The sequence below is a fragment of the Diceros bicornis genome, chromosome 22, assembly GCF_020826845.1.
Source record: "Diceros bicornis minor isolate mBicDic1 chromosome 22, mDicBic1.mat.cur, whole genome shotgun sequence".
NCBI classification, from domain to species: Eukaryota; Metazoa; Chordata; class Mammalia; order Perissodactyla; family Rhinocerotidae; genus Diceros; species Diceros bicornis.
This window is the reverse complement of record NC_080761.1, coordinates 15,930,253-15,946,116: the sequence shown is the minus strand read 5'-3', so window position 1 is coordinate 15,946,116 and position 15,864 is coordinate 15,930,253.

Here is a 15,864-nt window from a genome sequence, read left to right as displayed (position 1 = left end):
CAAAAATAGAGGAGGATTGGCAGATGTTAGCACAGGGCTGATCTTCCTCAAATAAATAAATAAAATAAAAGGCAAATACTGTTAGACAAACCTTCAAGGAACACATTTATTTGTAAGCCATTCCAGAGGATGGAAAGAAGATGTAAAGCTTCCTAATTGGTTTCATGTGGTTAGCATAATCCGGATACCAAAACTGCACAAATAAAACAGGGAAAACTGTAGACACCATCTCATTTAACAGAGGTGCAAAATCACTGTAGCTCACTAAATTAACAGATTAAAGAATGACATATCTTCAATGCTAAAAAAAGCATTTGATAAAGCCAACATTCTCTGGTACTCTTTAACGATCTAGAAATAGAAGCAAAATTTCTAAGCTTACCTTCTGTAGCTTGATTAAATGTACCTATCAGAAATCTACAGCAAACAAAATTTGGTGAAAAAATTGAAGTATTCTTGCTAACTCAGAAAGAAGACAAAAATAGTATTAAAAAGTATACATGATGGAAAGTGAGACAAATGTCATCATAAATAAGTTTTTTCAGACAAAAAAGAAACTCATGATTGTCTATTGGCATGCTACTACAACTAATGAGAAAGCTTAGTAAGGAGGCCGGGCACCACGCCAAAACACCACTATCAAAAGCTTTTATAGGGGCCGGCCTGGTGGCGCAAGCGGTTAAGTGCACGCACTCCACCGCTACGGCGGTCCCCGGTTTGTGGCCCCCGGTTTGCCGGTTCGGATCCCAGGCGCGCACAGACGCACCACTTGGCAAGCCATGCTGTGGCGGTGTCCCATATAAAGTGGAGGAAGATGGGCACGGATGTTAGCCCAGGGCCAGTCTTCCTCAGCAAAAAAAAAAAAGAGGAGGATTGGCAGATGTTAGCACAGGGCTCATCTCCTCACACACACACACAAAAGCTTTTATATACACCAGCAATAACCAATTAGGAAATGTACAGAGGGAAAGATCCCATTCACCTAGATACAAGGTTAACAGAGAAATGTTAAGGCCTACATAAATTTAAAAAATCTATACTGAAGGGTATAAAAGGAGAGCCCCCCCAAAATAGGCATGCCACATTTCTGCATGAGAAGACCCAACATAATAAATGTGTCAGTTCTACCAAATTAACTTATAAATTCAAAGCAATTTCATATAATCATAGCAATAATTTTTAAATGGCTATCACAACCTGATTATAAAGTTCATCTGGAAGACGTAATGCACAAAACAATTTTGATATCAAAGCAATCCACAGAGCTAGGGTAAGTGAAATAGTGTGGTAATAGCACAGGAATAATCAAATAGGTTAAAGGCACAGAAGAGAGAATCAAGGAACAAAGTGATGTATGTGTATGGGAATTTAATATTTGAAAAATGTATTACAAATAAGTAGGGAAGAGTAAATGTAAATCATTCAAGTTTAACTCATTCCGTAAATGACGTTGAAATTATTGACTACTTGAAAAACATTTTCTTCCTTCATACCATGGACAAGAAATAAAATCCAGATGAATTAAACATGGAAATAGAATTAGAAGGAAATATTGGAAAATTTTTTTTAATCATGTGGGATGAGGAAGGCCTTCCTAAGCAGGACACAAAACCCCATATCCATGAATGAAAAAAAAAAAACTGATAGATTTGACTACATTAAAAAAATGTAAAACTTCTGTACACAAATTAAACATCATAAATAAAAGACAAAAGATTGGGAAAATATGTGAAATATAGTAGAAAGTTACATGAATAAAAAAAAACTGATAGATTTGACTACATTAAAAAAATGTAAAACTTCTGTACACAAATTAAATATCATAAATAAAAGACAAAAGATTGGGAAAATATGTGAAATATAGTAGAAAGTTAAAGATCCTTAATATAAAGTACCTACAAACCAAACAAAAAATGGACAAAGGATATAAAAATATTTTTATAAAGAAGAAGAATGTAAACAAAGACATATGAACATTCAACTTAAGTAATCAAAAATTAAAATGAGATGCTAAAATGAGATACACTAGATACAGCTAGTGCTGGAGATAATGTGAGTCAATGAACACTGTCGTTGTTGAAGGGAGTGTAAGCTGATACAGCTTTTTGTGTGGACAATTTGGCAGTGTGTATCAATATTTAAAATGTGTCTAGCCTCTGTTTTAACAACTCGGATTTTAGGCATCCAGCCTAAAGAAATATTCACGCAAGTGTCCTAAGAGTCAGATAAATGAATGTGAAATTGAAATGTGTATTTTTTGAAATAATAAAAAATTATAAACAACATAATTGTACATAAATGCAGAAATTGTTGAATTAGTACAGACCAATTCCTATCATGCAATACTCTGCAGCAGATAAAAACAGTAGCTCTATAGTGTGAGCATGAAAATACTCTAAGACATTGAAATGCAGTTAAACAAGCTGTGCAATAATACTTATCACACACTCCTGTTCACATTTATATAGTTAAAAACCTATTTACACGTATGTAGGATGTGTGTGTGTCTGTGCACGCCTAGAAAATAGTCTGTAATAATACATATCAAGGGGGCCGGGCCCGCCTGGTGGCACAAGCGGTTAAGTGCGCGCGTTCCGCTGCTTTGGCCCGGGGTTCGCCGGTTCGGATCCCGGGCGCGCACCGACGCACTGCTTGGCAAGCCATGCTGTGGCGGCGTCCCATGTAAAGTGGAGGAAGATGGACATGGATGTTAGCCCAGGGCCAGTCTTCCTCAGCAGAAAAAGAGGAGGACTGGCAGATGTTAGCTCAGGGCTGATCTTCCTCACACACACAAAAAAATACATATCATGCTGTTGACAGTTTCCTCTGCTGAAGGCAGTAGGATTGGAGAGGAGGAAGGAAAGGGAACTTTTCATATTTTACTCCATTTACTTCTAGGTTGTTCGATGATTTTTTTTAATAAGCATGTTTTTATGGATGACAAGTAATTTTCTCAATTCCTCTTCATCATAGAAAACTTGGAAAATGCAAATGTGTAGTGTTATCCCGTATGTCCCGTGTCCATTTATTTTTCAAAATGTGTCTGTCCTCGTATCTATGTGGAAAGTGCGCTTTACTATGTAACCCCTCAGAGCTTTGTACCGCTGAGGTGTTCCTACATAGTGTATTCAAATTTTTTTTAACCACAACCCACAGTAAAAATTATATTTTATGCAAAGAAAAAGGTAATCGTCCTGGCCCACACCTACCTTTTGTGCACACACAGTGAATGAAAATTTCATCAAACAGCTCTTACTGTACTTCTAGTGACTCACTCTGAAATGTTCTATTTCATTCCTTTAAAGAGAAGTCTGTTTGCAACCCACTAAGTAGGTTTCACAATCCACTAATGGGTCGTGCCCTACAATTTGAAAACACTGGCGGGAGTGCCTCAAACAGTCACTCTGTCTATCCCTGATAAACTGCGTGTGTAGAATGCAAGCCTTTCCCACAGTCGCTTTACTTTATGGCTGGAAGGCCTTCTCCATTTGTGCGTTACTTCCAAAGCCATGTTTCTTGAGCTCTTTAATTCTCAACAGTCTTAATGTAACTTATGTTAGAGTCCCCATGTAAAAACTCCATTGTTGCACTGAAAGCCAGAGTTTTCAAACTGACACATCTACAGGAGAATTCTAAAATATAATTTGGTCGAAGAGTTAAAAAACAGGAAGACAAGTGCCCTGTGACTTAAGGCAGTCACTTGGTAACGGGTGGCTGCTCACAGGGCACATGATGTACGATAGGCGTTGCCAGGGTTCAGCCTAATGTCCATGTTCTCTTCGTGCGGTTTGTAAATTTTAAACCAGCATGAATTGAAAAAAAAAAAAACCCCAAGTAGTTTAGAAGTAGATAAGGATAACTCCTGTGGATTAAATAATTATTAACTTTGTTGCTGAGAGACCAGTGAGGATTAGTTTGTTTATTTAATGACTTAGAAAGATAGTCCTCAAAGTCCTTGAAATGTGGAGAAGGCTTTATCTCTTAAAACCCAAAAACCAAAAAAACAAAACCTCACAAAATCTTAAAACTAGATAATCCCAGTTTAGTATAGTAAATGATAAAATTTGAGTAGGGTTTGAAAACATTAAAATCAATTTGCTAAATAGTCAGCTCTAATTTCTTTATACCAAAGTCAAACTTTACACAAATTGCCTAAGAATCGAGTGCCTCACTGTATACCAGGATAGGAGACACTTTCGTACATTATTCCGAGACTTGCAAACCTGCAAGGGGTCAAAGGTGTTACCTCTACACCATCAGTCACACCCTGGTCCAAGCTACTGCTCACAGTCAAGGGAACTGCTGGCTACTTCTGTGATGAGCGTCTAGAACAGCAAATGGAAGGCCATGAAACATGTTTTTCTTGGTTTCCTGTTCTCTCTGGACACTTAGGTTTATGTTATTTTCTATAGTTGCTCTCTTCCTCAATTTAATTAATAGAATAACTACAAGTTTAAATTGGCTAATGCCTCAAAAAGTTTTGGTAGAGTTTTCCATTCATTTTTGTTTTAAAAAAATTAAATATTAAAAAAGTTTTAATTAAATAATCTTTTGCAGAACTCACTCATCTTAGAGTGAAGTCCATAGTCTTTAAGGCCTAGATTTTGAATACAATGACAAGATAAAGTTTGGTGTTTTCTTTCACTGATAGGAGTAGATTTACCCTGAATCTTTCACTGGGGTTAACATTTTAGATGTTTAACTTTAGGTTAAAGTAAAACTTCAGGCCTAAGACCCTCAGTTGTCCGTGATTTTGCCATGCCTTTCAAGTACTTCTTTTTCTAAAGAGGAACAGAACTGAACTTTCCACTGACCTGAGTCAGATCTTCTCCACAATTTACAGAGAGATTATAATCATCTAGGGTTCCTCCATGTTTGGTCAACTTGAAACTCATAATTCTTCTCTACAATAAAAAGATGCCTCTCCATCGCCCTACTTCTCCAAGTCAATGCCTTGGCCCCTGGGCGTGGAAGCATTAGACTTGCAGCGTGTTGGCCCTCTGTGTCTGTAGTAGCTTACGTCGCCGCTTCAGCCCTACAGGCTGCTCTTCACATCACAGGCGTTGCCAGTGCCTTTAGCACCACCGGGCCTCCTGTCGGGAGAAACTTGAGGAGAAATTAGGCAGAGATTCCTCTAAGAGGTGGGTTTCCTTGTAATGGTTCTGAGGAGAAGCAGCTTCTGAGGAGAGCTACCGCCTCAGCACACAGGCCTCAGCCAGCCTTGGACTGTGCCAGGCGTGGGAGGGCCCCACGGCAGCAGGACTGACCCCAGGAGAGTGAGTTTCTCCCGGCTTAGTGTAAGTTCACAAGGCATGGACGCCAGACAACTGGCCAGGGGAGTGACATCTTGGAGATCCTGACGCCAAGATTGCTCTGCAGTGGAGGGAGCTGCGGAAAGCGCCAGACCTACCATGATTACTGCATGCGACCCCTCTGACTGACCCTGAACCGAAAAGAAATTGGGCAGGAAATAAGTGTGGGCTTTTAATTTCTTTAGAACTGAACCTTCCAGAGAAAGGATATTTATTTTTTTAGACTTTAATTCCTCCCCGAGAATTTAATAATGTGAGGCATTTCATATAGTTCAAATCAGGGCATTTTAATATTGCTGGCATTTATCATTTGGAGGAGTTTTATGTTTTCATTTGAGTTCATTGCATAATCTCCAGTAAGCTCTACTGAATGTCCTACCTGGGAAATGTGGAATGGAAAACAGACTGGGGAATGAATTTTCAGGCTAAGGCATCGGTATAACCTTGAGTACATCTAATTGATGTTCTGTTCAGACCCATTTCAGAGCCTTCAGGGGCCCATGGCTGACCTCAGGAGGATTCACAAGGGAGTTGTGATGACAGCAGGAAGCAGCCTCACAAGGGGTGAGCAGCACTGCTCACGTGCACTCAGCATCCTTCCCCAGGAAGAACAGCTCCGTTTGTGAAGTACTGAGCTCTGTGTGTTAAGAAATCCAAATGTTAGGGCCGGCCCCATGGCTTAGCGGTTAAGTGCTCACGCTCTGCTGCTGGTGGCCTGGGGTTGGGATCCCGGGCACGCACCGACGCACCGCTTCTCCGGCCATGCTGAGGCTGCGTCCCACGTACCGCTTCTCCAGCCATGCTGAGGCCGTGTCCCACGTACAGCAACTAGAAGGATGTGAAACTATGATGTACAACTATCTACTGGGGCTTTGGGGGGAAAAAAATAAATAAATAAAATTATAAAAAAAAAACTGCATCCTTTTAAAAAAAAAAAAAAGAAAAGAAATCCAGATGTTAGAAATATTGGGGAGGCAGAGGGAGAGACATTTTTCCCTCCCTTCATGTGTCAGCCTAAGTCCATAAAGATGAGTGTCTGCTTTCTCAGAGCTTTTGGGGACTAAGCTTTCAATCTTCTTTTTTGTGTGTGTGAGGAAGATCAGCCCTCAGCTAACATCTATTGCCAATCCTCCTCCTTTTTTTCCCTTTTTCTCCCCAAAGCCCCAGTAGCTAGTTGTATGTCATAGTTGCACATCCTTCTAGTTGTTGTATGTGGGATGCCGCCTCAGCATGGCCGAACAAGCCGTGCGACGTCGGTGTGTGCACGGATCCTAACCTGGGCCACCAGTAGTGGAGTGTGCGCACTTAACCGCTAAGCCACTGCGTGGGCGCCTCAATCTTCTTTTCAGACTTCTTCCTCCCAGGATGGCGTGGCTTGTTTCTTCTAGCTGGTGAGGTTGGCATAGTTCATTACATAGGCATGGCCTCTTCCCTCCGGTTCTCTTTTGGATGCTGCCTGTCCCCAGGCAGCATGCAGTCTTCCTTCTAGTCTTATCCTTTTTCCGTAGTAAATTCACCAGGGCCTTCTCTGCTGCAAGGTGGGCACAGTTAACCTGGTAAGCAAATTCCATCTGGGGAGAGGGGAGAGGAATGTGAAGACTAGTCTGGACTTGGCTTCCAGTCGTGGTCTCCAGATGACCTTGAAAAGTACTAATGCTGCTATTTTGGTCCCTACTGGAGCCTACTGGGCTTCTGTGAACAGGTTTCAGTTGGGTTTAGAACTTTGAAGGGAGAGGGGCAGGATTAATTAGTACCCTAAAAACTCAACACAGACTGTCTTCCTTCACACATCAAGAAACATGACAATTAACTCTGGAGTCCACCTCCATAGCTTCTGTCATAGGAGAGACTGACCTTCTTCCTCAGTTCCAGTTAAAAATCCTGGCAAAACCACCTCACACCAATTAGGATGGCTACTATGAAAAAAACAAAAAACATACAGAAATAACAAGTATTGGCAAGGATGAGGAGAAATTGGAACCCTTGTGCACTATTGGTGGAAATGTAAAATGGTACAGCCACTATAGAAAACAGTATGGTGATTCCTCAAAAAATTAAAAATAAGGGTCAGCCCCACAGTGTAGTTAAGTTTTTGAGTTCCACTTTGGCGGCCTGGGGTTCACAGGTTCGGATCCTTGGCACGGACCTACACACCGCTTATTAAGCCATGCTGTGGTGGCGTCCCACATACAAAATAGAGGAAGATGGGCATGGATGTTAGCTCAGGGACAATCTTCCTCAAGAAAAAAGAGGAAGATTGGCAACCCACATTAGCTCAGGGCCAGTCTTCCTCAGCAAAAAAAAAAAAAAATTGAATTACTATGTGATCCAGCAATTCCACTTCTGAGTATATACCCAAAAGAATTGAAAGCAGAGTCTCAAAGAGATATTTGTACACCCACGTTCATAGCAGCATTATTCACAATAGCCAAAAGGTAGAAGCAACCCAAGTGTCCCTTGACAGATGAATGGAGAAACAAAATGTGGTATATACATATGTGAGATAATAGAAAATATTGGTCTCTGCCCCGATTCCTGGCACAGAGCTCCTAAAACCCTTGTAACTTCCCAGGTGACAAGAGCACTAGGAGTATCTCTTGTTCTAATATTTGGTCTTTGACCCTGTCTCTAACACAAGGCTCCTAAACCCTTGTAACTTTCTAGGTGATAAGCACTAGGAGCATCTTTTATTCTAATGAGGCAACTCTGGGTGTGCTTCTGAATGGCTTCTGGATGAGGTCTGGTCTCCAGAAAGACCAAGCCATGATTAGAAGCTTAGAACATTCAGCCCTGTGCCCCCCTTCTCTAGAGATGAGAGACGGGATAAAAATGGAGTTAATGATCGATCGTGCCCACATGAGGAAGCCTTGATAAAATTCCAGCAGTATGGGGTTCAGAGAGCTTCCAGGTCGGTGAGCACATCCAAGTACTGGGAGGGTCACACACACACACTCCACGGGGCCAGAATCTCCTGTACTCGACCTTCCCAGACTCCGTCCTATGTGTCTCTTCATCTGGCTGTTCATCTGTATCCTTTATTATATCCTTGAATAAATTGGTAAATAAGTGTTTCCCTGAGTTCTGTGAGCTGTTCTAGCAAATAATGGAATCCAAGGGGGAGGATGTCATGGGAACCTCTAATTTGTAGCCAAGTCAGACAGAAGTTGTGGGAAACCTCGGGACCTACTACTTGCTATTGGCATCTGAAGTGGGGGCAGTCTCACGGGACTAAGCCCTTAACTTGTGGGATCTGATGCTGTCTCCAGGAAGATAGTGTCAGAATTGAGTTGAATTGTAAGACACCCAGCTGGTGTTGCAGAGTTGCTTGGCGTGGGAAAAACCTCCACATATCTGGTGTCAGAAGTGTGAGCATGGTAGTAGTGTGAGGGTAAGGGAGAAACACAAGAGGGAAGACTGGGTTTTTTCTAATACAACATACAATGGAGTAGTCATATTCATAGAGACCGAAAGTAGAATGGTGGTTGCCAGAGACCAGGAGGAAGGGGAGAGGAGGATGGAGAGTTGTTGTTTAAAGGGTGTAGAGTTTCAGTTTTGCAAGGTGAAAGAGTACTGGAGATTGGTTGCACAATAATGTGAATGTACTTATTATGAACTATACACTTAAAAATGTTTACAATGGTAAATTTTTGTTATGTGTGTTTTACCACAATTTAAAAAAATCCTGGGGAAGATTTTTGATGAATACCCCTTAGATCAGGGCTCACTCCTGAAGCCATCAATTGTGGCCAACGGGAAGGGTTGGCTCAGAATATCTGAGCCTCCACTCACACGGATAGAGGAGCACTGAAATGTCTGCTACTGCTGGCCTTCATCTAACTTGAAAGTAGAGAGACGTTGGAAAACTCTGGAATCCTGTGGCTAAAACATATCTGTGACAAAGAAAATCATAAATGGAACCAAAGAGTCATTGAGATTTTTGCAGAAGAAACAATTCTGCAGGTTTTTTACCAGTCAAAAGGAAAGAGTGAAATATTTTTTCTCTGAGTTGTCCAAGCTCAGAAGAATAAAACTAATAAATCTCAGAAGTTCAACATGAGGTGACAGGACAGGAAGTGCAAGAAAGACAGATTTTTTTGCAGAAGCCCTAGAATAGATGAAGTGTTCCTGCATGATAAATATTTTCCAGTGTTGTATGGTCTTCTGAGTTCAGCTATTTAAAGTCATGTGCAATTTGCAGCAATAAGGATTTAGTGATTTTAAAATAAACACGTCTTTCTTTTGTAGTATCACCCAGAACTTTGGTTCAGAATAAAACGTTAATCATTGATTTTCTGTTGAAACTTGGATTTCTGCTGGGCTAGTATCTCATTCTAAGGAGTCTCCCTGCACGGGTGATGAACTGGGCAGTCTGGGAGGCAGCGTACATCAGCAAAACATCTCAGGATTCTGAACATTGACAGAAGTTGAGATGGGGTCACCAGGCCGAGCTGTGTTAAGGCGGGGAAGGTGATGGGGTATATGTAGTACTTGCCTTCCCATCCCTCTGCCTTTCTTCTGCCAAGAGCATCCCCTTTTGGGGTTGCACTAGTCCCACCCCACTTCAGTGTGGTGGGTCAGTGGGTGCTGCCAATCCTATCGCTCTGCATCCCTGAGTGCAGGAGTGGGTGTTCGACCCAAAGGCCCTGGAGTCCTTCCAAGATGATTTTCAAACCAGAAACAAGGGAAGAGAGTCTCTTCTCTCATGGCAAAGATGGGATAGTCCCTGGCCATGGTTACAGGCCCGAGGAGAAAGCCAGATTGACAGAATGAAATGATGTGAAGAGAGAAGCCAAGACAGGAGAGACAGACATACACAAACGCACAGGTCACAGCATGCAGGGTTTCTGTCCAGGTTGTCCCTGAAGTAGAGCCTTACCCTTGTCCACCTGCCCTCAGGTTTGGTTCCAGGTTCCATGAATGGATTCATTTCCCCTCTGCCTAAGCTGCTTGGAGCTGGATTTCTGTCACTTGCAATTAAAAGAGTCCAGGGATGCAGCTAAGAGCATGGAGCACAGGCCACCCAACATTGCTAGTGTGAGGGAGATGAACATGCACTAGAGACAGGATTAGGCTACTGCCTTCTCTTCACGAGAGAACAAGGAGTAGCAGGAAGTGGTCTCTTGAACACCAGACTAAGAGCAAAGGAGAGCAATGTGGTTTCTGGTCCCACCATTAATGTGACATGTGATCCCAGATGAGTTACTGTCTAGTCCTCTTAAAATGAGGTGCTGGGGGGCCAGCCCAGTGGTGCAGCGGTTAAGTGTGCGCTCTCCACTTTGGCAGCCCGGGGTTCGCAGGTGCAGATCCCAGGCGTGCACCAAAGCACTGCTTGTCAAGCCATGCTGTGGTGGCGTCCCATATAAAGTAGAGGAAGATGGGCATGGATGTGAGCCCAGGGCCAATCTTCCTCAGCAAAAAGAGGAGGATTGGCACTGGATGTTAGCTCAGGACCGATCTTCCTCACAAAAAGAAAAAAAAAATGAGGTGCTAGGGGCTGGCCCCATGGCATAGTGGTTAAGTTTGGCACACTCCACTTAGGCAGCCCACGTTCAAGGGTTCGGATCCCAGGCACAGACCTACACCAGTTGTCAGCCATGCTGTGGTGGTGACCCACATACAAAATAGAGAAACACCAGCACAGACATTAGCTCAGGGCTAATCTTCCTCAAGCAAAATAAGAGGAAGATTGGCAACAGATGTTAGCTCAGGGTGACTTTTCCTCAAATGAAAAAAAAAAGATGAGGTGCTACATAATACCATCCAAAGGGCACTTTCAGCCCTTATACTCTTTCAGATACCTACATGCCAATTTGATTCATGCCACTGAGTCTTCTTTTGATTTTGGTGCCCACTCTGCCTTCAGTTCTCTGCTCAAGTCTTGCTCACTTTTTTAACAGGGTTTAACTTTGGTCTTCCTGAGTTGGCCAGAGGAACTAAGACGGGAAAATAGCATACCTTATCTCTCCCTAGTTAAATTGAGCACTCAGATATTTAATAAAGAAAAGATATCTATTTATTGGCAGCATAGGCATAAAGAAGGTAAAGGAAAGAAGAATCTCAAACTATCCTCAGCATCTTCTGATCCAAGGTTGGATGCTGCCACTGGCTGATGTTTTACTGCAGGATGGAAGTGGCCAAAGATGGAAGGGATGTGTAGCCAGGAGTTGAGTCCTGCTGTTTGAAGAGTGGTTAGAGCTGATATTACGGAAGACTCTTGGAAAAACTGTCTGAGTAGGTCTGAGTTCCCCCAAGGTAACCAGTAAGATCCTTTTAACAGACTGGGGATTTTCAACAGAACTAGGGCTACTGTTCTTAAGCAAAATGCACTAGGGTTCACGTGTCCCTTTCAGGAAATATCTTGTCTATGTTGTGAGGAAGGAGAATAATAATGTGGTGCCTCTTGAAAGGGCTAAGTCTCTCTGAAAAATATGCTTGCTTTTGCTCCTTCAAATGTGTGTGCGTGTGTGTGTGTGTGTGTGAGTGAGTGTGTCCGAAAGCAGTTAAAGCAGATTGTGATTGGTTGATACCATGAACTTTTAGTTTTTGTGTTGGGATAAATAAAAAATGGGTCAGAGGATGTCTTGGAATAATTATGCTTTCAGAGGCTGAACTTCTCAGCAGAACCCTTGGCTGGCTGCCTGCTAAGGAGTGCACTTCACCAGCTCTGGACCCTGGGACTGTCTGGACTGTTGAAAAGTCTCAGTCTCAGACAGATGGTGAGTTTTGTATTTGTATTGACGTTGTATTTGACAGAGAATGAAGAAGAAGAAGCCCTTTCTCTAGTTTCTGTCTCTCTTTTTATTTTTTTATTTTTATTTATTTATTTATTTTTTGTGAGGAAGATCAGCCCTGAGCTAACATCCGTGCTAATCCTCCTCTTTTTGCTGAGAAAGATCGGCTCTGAGCTAACATCTATTGCCAATCCTCCTCCTTTTTTTTCCCCCAAAGCCCCAGTAGATAGTTGTATGTCATAGTTGCACATCCTTCTAGTTGCTGTATGTGGGACGCGGTCTAAGCATGGCCGGAGAAGCGGTGCGTCGGTGAGCACCCGGGATCCGAACCCGGGCCACAAGCAGCGGAGCGCGCGCACTTAACTGCTAAGCCACGGGGCCGGCCCATAGTTTCTGTCTCTTGGTATGCTGTAATTTCTGTTTCCTGGTGATAAAAAGAATCAAAGCGTGGAATTGCTCAAAGAAAAGAGTCATCCCCAATTTTGGTTGGCCCTAAACGGGCTGGGTGTCACAGTGTCTTCTGAACAAGCAAGACACCAACCTGAGCAGATCTGGCTCTGAGCTGGGCTCACCTGCCCCTGTCTTCTGCTACTATCTGTCAAACAAGATCTTCTCATGCAAAACCGTTACATCAGAAATGTAACATCAGAACTTCCTACTGATTTATTTCTTCCTAAGGCCCATGCAGAGAAGTAGACTGAAGAATTATTGCCTCAAGTAATTTATCCTGCTTAGTTATAACGAAAAAAGAAAAGTGTGTGTGCACGCACACGGATGCATGTGTGTGTGCACATAAGTGCATGTGGCCTTTTATTTCTGGTTTCTTTACATTCTAACCCAAAATTTGCTTACCTTCCGTTACATAAAATAAACCAAGCTGCAAAGCAGAGCATACGGTACGCTAGCTTTTGTGTAAAAGGGAGGGAAGGAATAAGTATATTTGCATTTGCTTATATTTGCTAAACAAACTCTGGAAAGATGCAAAAGCAACTGACAAAAGTGGCTACTAGTGGAGATGGGGTGGGACCTAGATGGAAGAAAGGAAATTGTCACCGTACCTCTTTTCTATGTTTGATTTTGAACCATGTGAATCTATCACCAATTCAAAGAATACGCTCAGGACCTAAACTAAAATTGTCCTTGAGGGCTGGACATTCCCTGTCTGCATTCTGAATTTCTGTAATGTTTGAACATTTTAAAACCATCATGTGTTACACTTGCCTCGGGAAAACTTAAAAAGGGAGAAAACAACAAATGCTATTAACATTTTTCTATGTAAGGAGATCTAGGAAAACCAAGGCCAAGTATCCAATGGTTCTCCAGGGACCAGAACAGCATATAAACACGCCAAGTCCAACAAGTTGGGCAGAAGAGAGACTTTCCCAGCCACTGGCTCTTCTATAGAAACATATCTCAAAATTTATATTGCAAACTGGTTAGAAGCTTCTCCTCTGAGCCGTACTCCCAGGGAGGGATACAATGTCTCCATGGCCCTAAGCAATTGCAGAAAGATTGAAGACCAAGATAATGGCAACAGCTACCTTGGTGACGGGCGAAAAGACGTGAGAAGTAGCTTGGGATGAAAAGGGGCCATAGACCCACGGAGAAAAATGGAAAATCTTAACCAAGGCTGCTTAAGATTCTGTGGATCAACTCTGGGGCTGCAGAATAGGGGCACCTCACCAGTAAAGTCACAGGAACACTATCGGAAGCCCTTGCCTGCTATTGGGAGAGCATGCAGCATGTTATTGAGGGAGTGGCAACATGGCTAGGCGGGAGGGCAAGGCAGGGCACGTCCCATGCTTGTGCAACTGCTTCCTCTGCTCACGCCCTTCACCTTCTAGATCTCATCTATTGCTCAGGTTCAGCTTGTATTTCTCTGGCTTGCTCTCTTCTCGGAGAATTTAAATGACTTTACTGACACCTTTAAATCATTTTAAAAAGCAGGGAAGTGTGTATAAGACAAAGAGTTATATTCTCTAGAACACAAACGCAATGGTTTGGTGTCCTCTCCTTGATTTGATTGATCAGATTCTTGGTAACCCTAGACGAATCCCTGACCTGGGTTTCAGCTTCTCTTTCTATGAAATGGGAAAGGAGGTTACCAGCAGAGGACAGGCGATAACACCTGTGCAGCCACACATGGCAGGACTGGTCCAGCCCAGCAGTGTCATTTTACTCCCTAGGGCCACTCTCTTCATCAGAAAGTGAAGGAGTTGCACTAAATTCCTGAGATGTGCATTTAATTCAATAACAAACACTCAAAAATATATGTAAGAGACACTGAAAATACTTCATAGTTTGGTACATGAGAATGATCCCATGTTGTTTGAAAGACAGTGGGTGCTTTTGACTTGATTCTTCATAAGCACACTTGGTCATGTTCTTCCATCTGTAACCTTAGAGTTTAGAACGCATACAGAGCTTCTTTTGACCGCTGACTTCCATGTTGTCAGTATACCTAGTTAGGGTTCATTAACCGTCTTTAGTTGGCCAAGGAAGTTTATTCACATTTAGAGATTTGAGACTCATAGGCCAGCCTGGGCACCAAGTCATTCTATGTTACCTGAGAGTTCCTTTTTGATAATAGAAGTTAAGGGACCTTAGGATAGACAGTGTCAATATAAAGATTACTATTATCATTATTATTTTTCATCCCATTCCCCAGTTCTGCAAGCCTCCACCCCAATCCCTGGGCAGGCGTCTGGGAATGGCTTTGTGCTGCTTTACAGGGGGAGGTAATTTTCCTCCCCACTGCCCCAGGACAATGCTGGGAGAGGCTGGCTCTCAGAGTGTGTGGGTGGATGATTCTACATGACATTCCAAGATTCCTTCCAGCTCTGTTAGTTTGAGAAACAAACATACACTACCCCTTGGCCCTGCTCCTCTAATCACTTCTTTCCCCACAAAACACACCCCTTCAACAACGTGCAACTCACCAAGGCCTGCCATGAAATTTGGGTAGTTGTGCAAAGTCAGAGAAGTATGATTGTATTGTACAAGCGCCAGTTGGACAGAAGTGAGTGATTCGGTAATCTCCCACTTGCAGCCTCGCTTGTCAGTGAAAACACTGACCTAGAATTCTAATTGCACAGCGACATGTTAGTACTCGATACAGCGATGAGCCATTGGCCTTAACAGAAATGCCCTGAGGGAAGATGGTCCTCAGCAGTCACAGGCTCTCAGAAGTTGCAAAGTGGAGTCTCAGGATGGCCAGGGCTTCTTGCTGGTCTTACGCCTATCCTCACCCCACTCTTTGAAAATAACTGACTTTTTGGGCAGACCCTGTGGCTTAGCGGTTAAGTGCACGCGCTCCACTACTGGCGGCCCGGGTTCGGTTCCGGGTGCGCACCGAAGCTTCTCCGGCCATGCTGAGGCCGAGTCCCACATACAGCAACTAGAAGGATGTGCAACTATGACGTACAACTATCTACTGGGGCTTTGGGGAAAAAAAGGAGGAAGATTGGCAATAGATGTTAGCTCAGAGCTGGTCTTCCTCAGCAAAAAAAAGAGGAGGATTAGCATGGATATTAGCTCAGGGCTGATCTCCCTCACAAAAAAAAAAAAAAGAAAGAAAATAACTGACTTTCAAAAAGATGATTATTAAGTTTTGAATATTCACATAAAAATTCTGGAGAAATTTCTTTCTCCCACAATTTCTTTCTCCCACAGCAAAGACTGTCAGTATTGTCCTTTATTTCCTTCTTCCTGCCCCGTACATTCACTAGAGAAATACCCATCCAGCACATGCATGCCTGATGCTGGGGTATAGCCGTGAACAAGGTGGGCATAGTCTCAGCCCTCAGAGAACGTACGTTTGA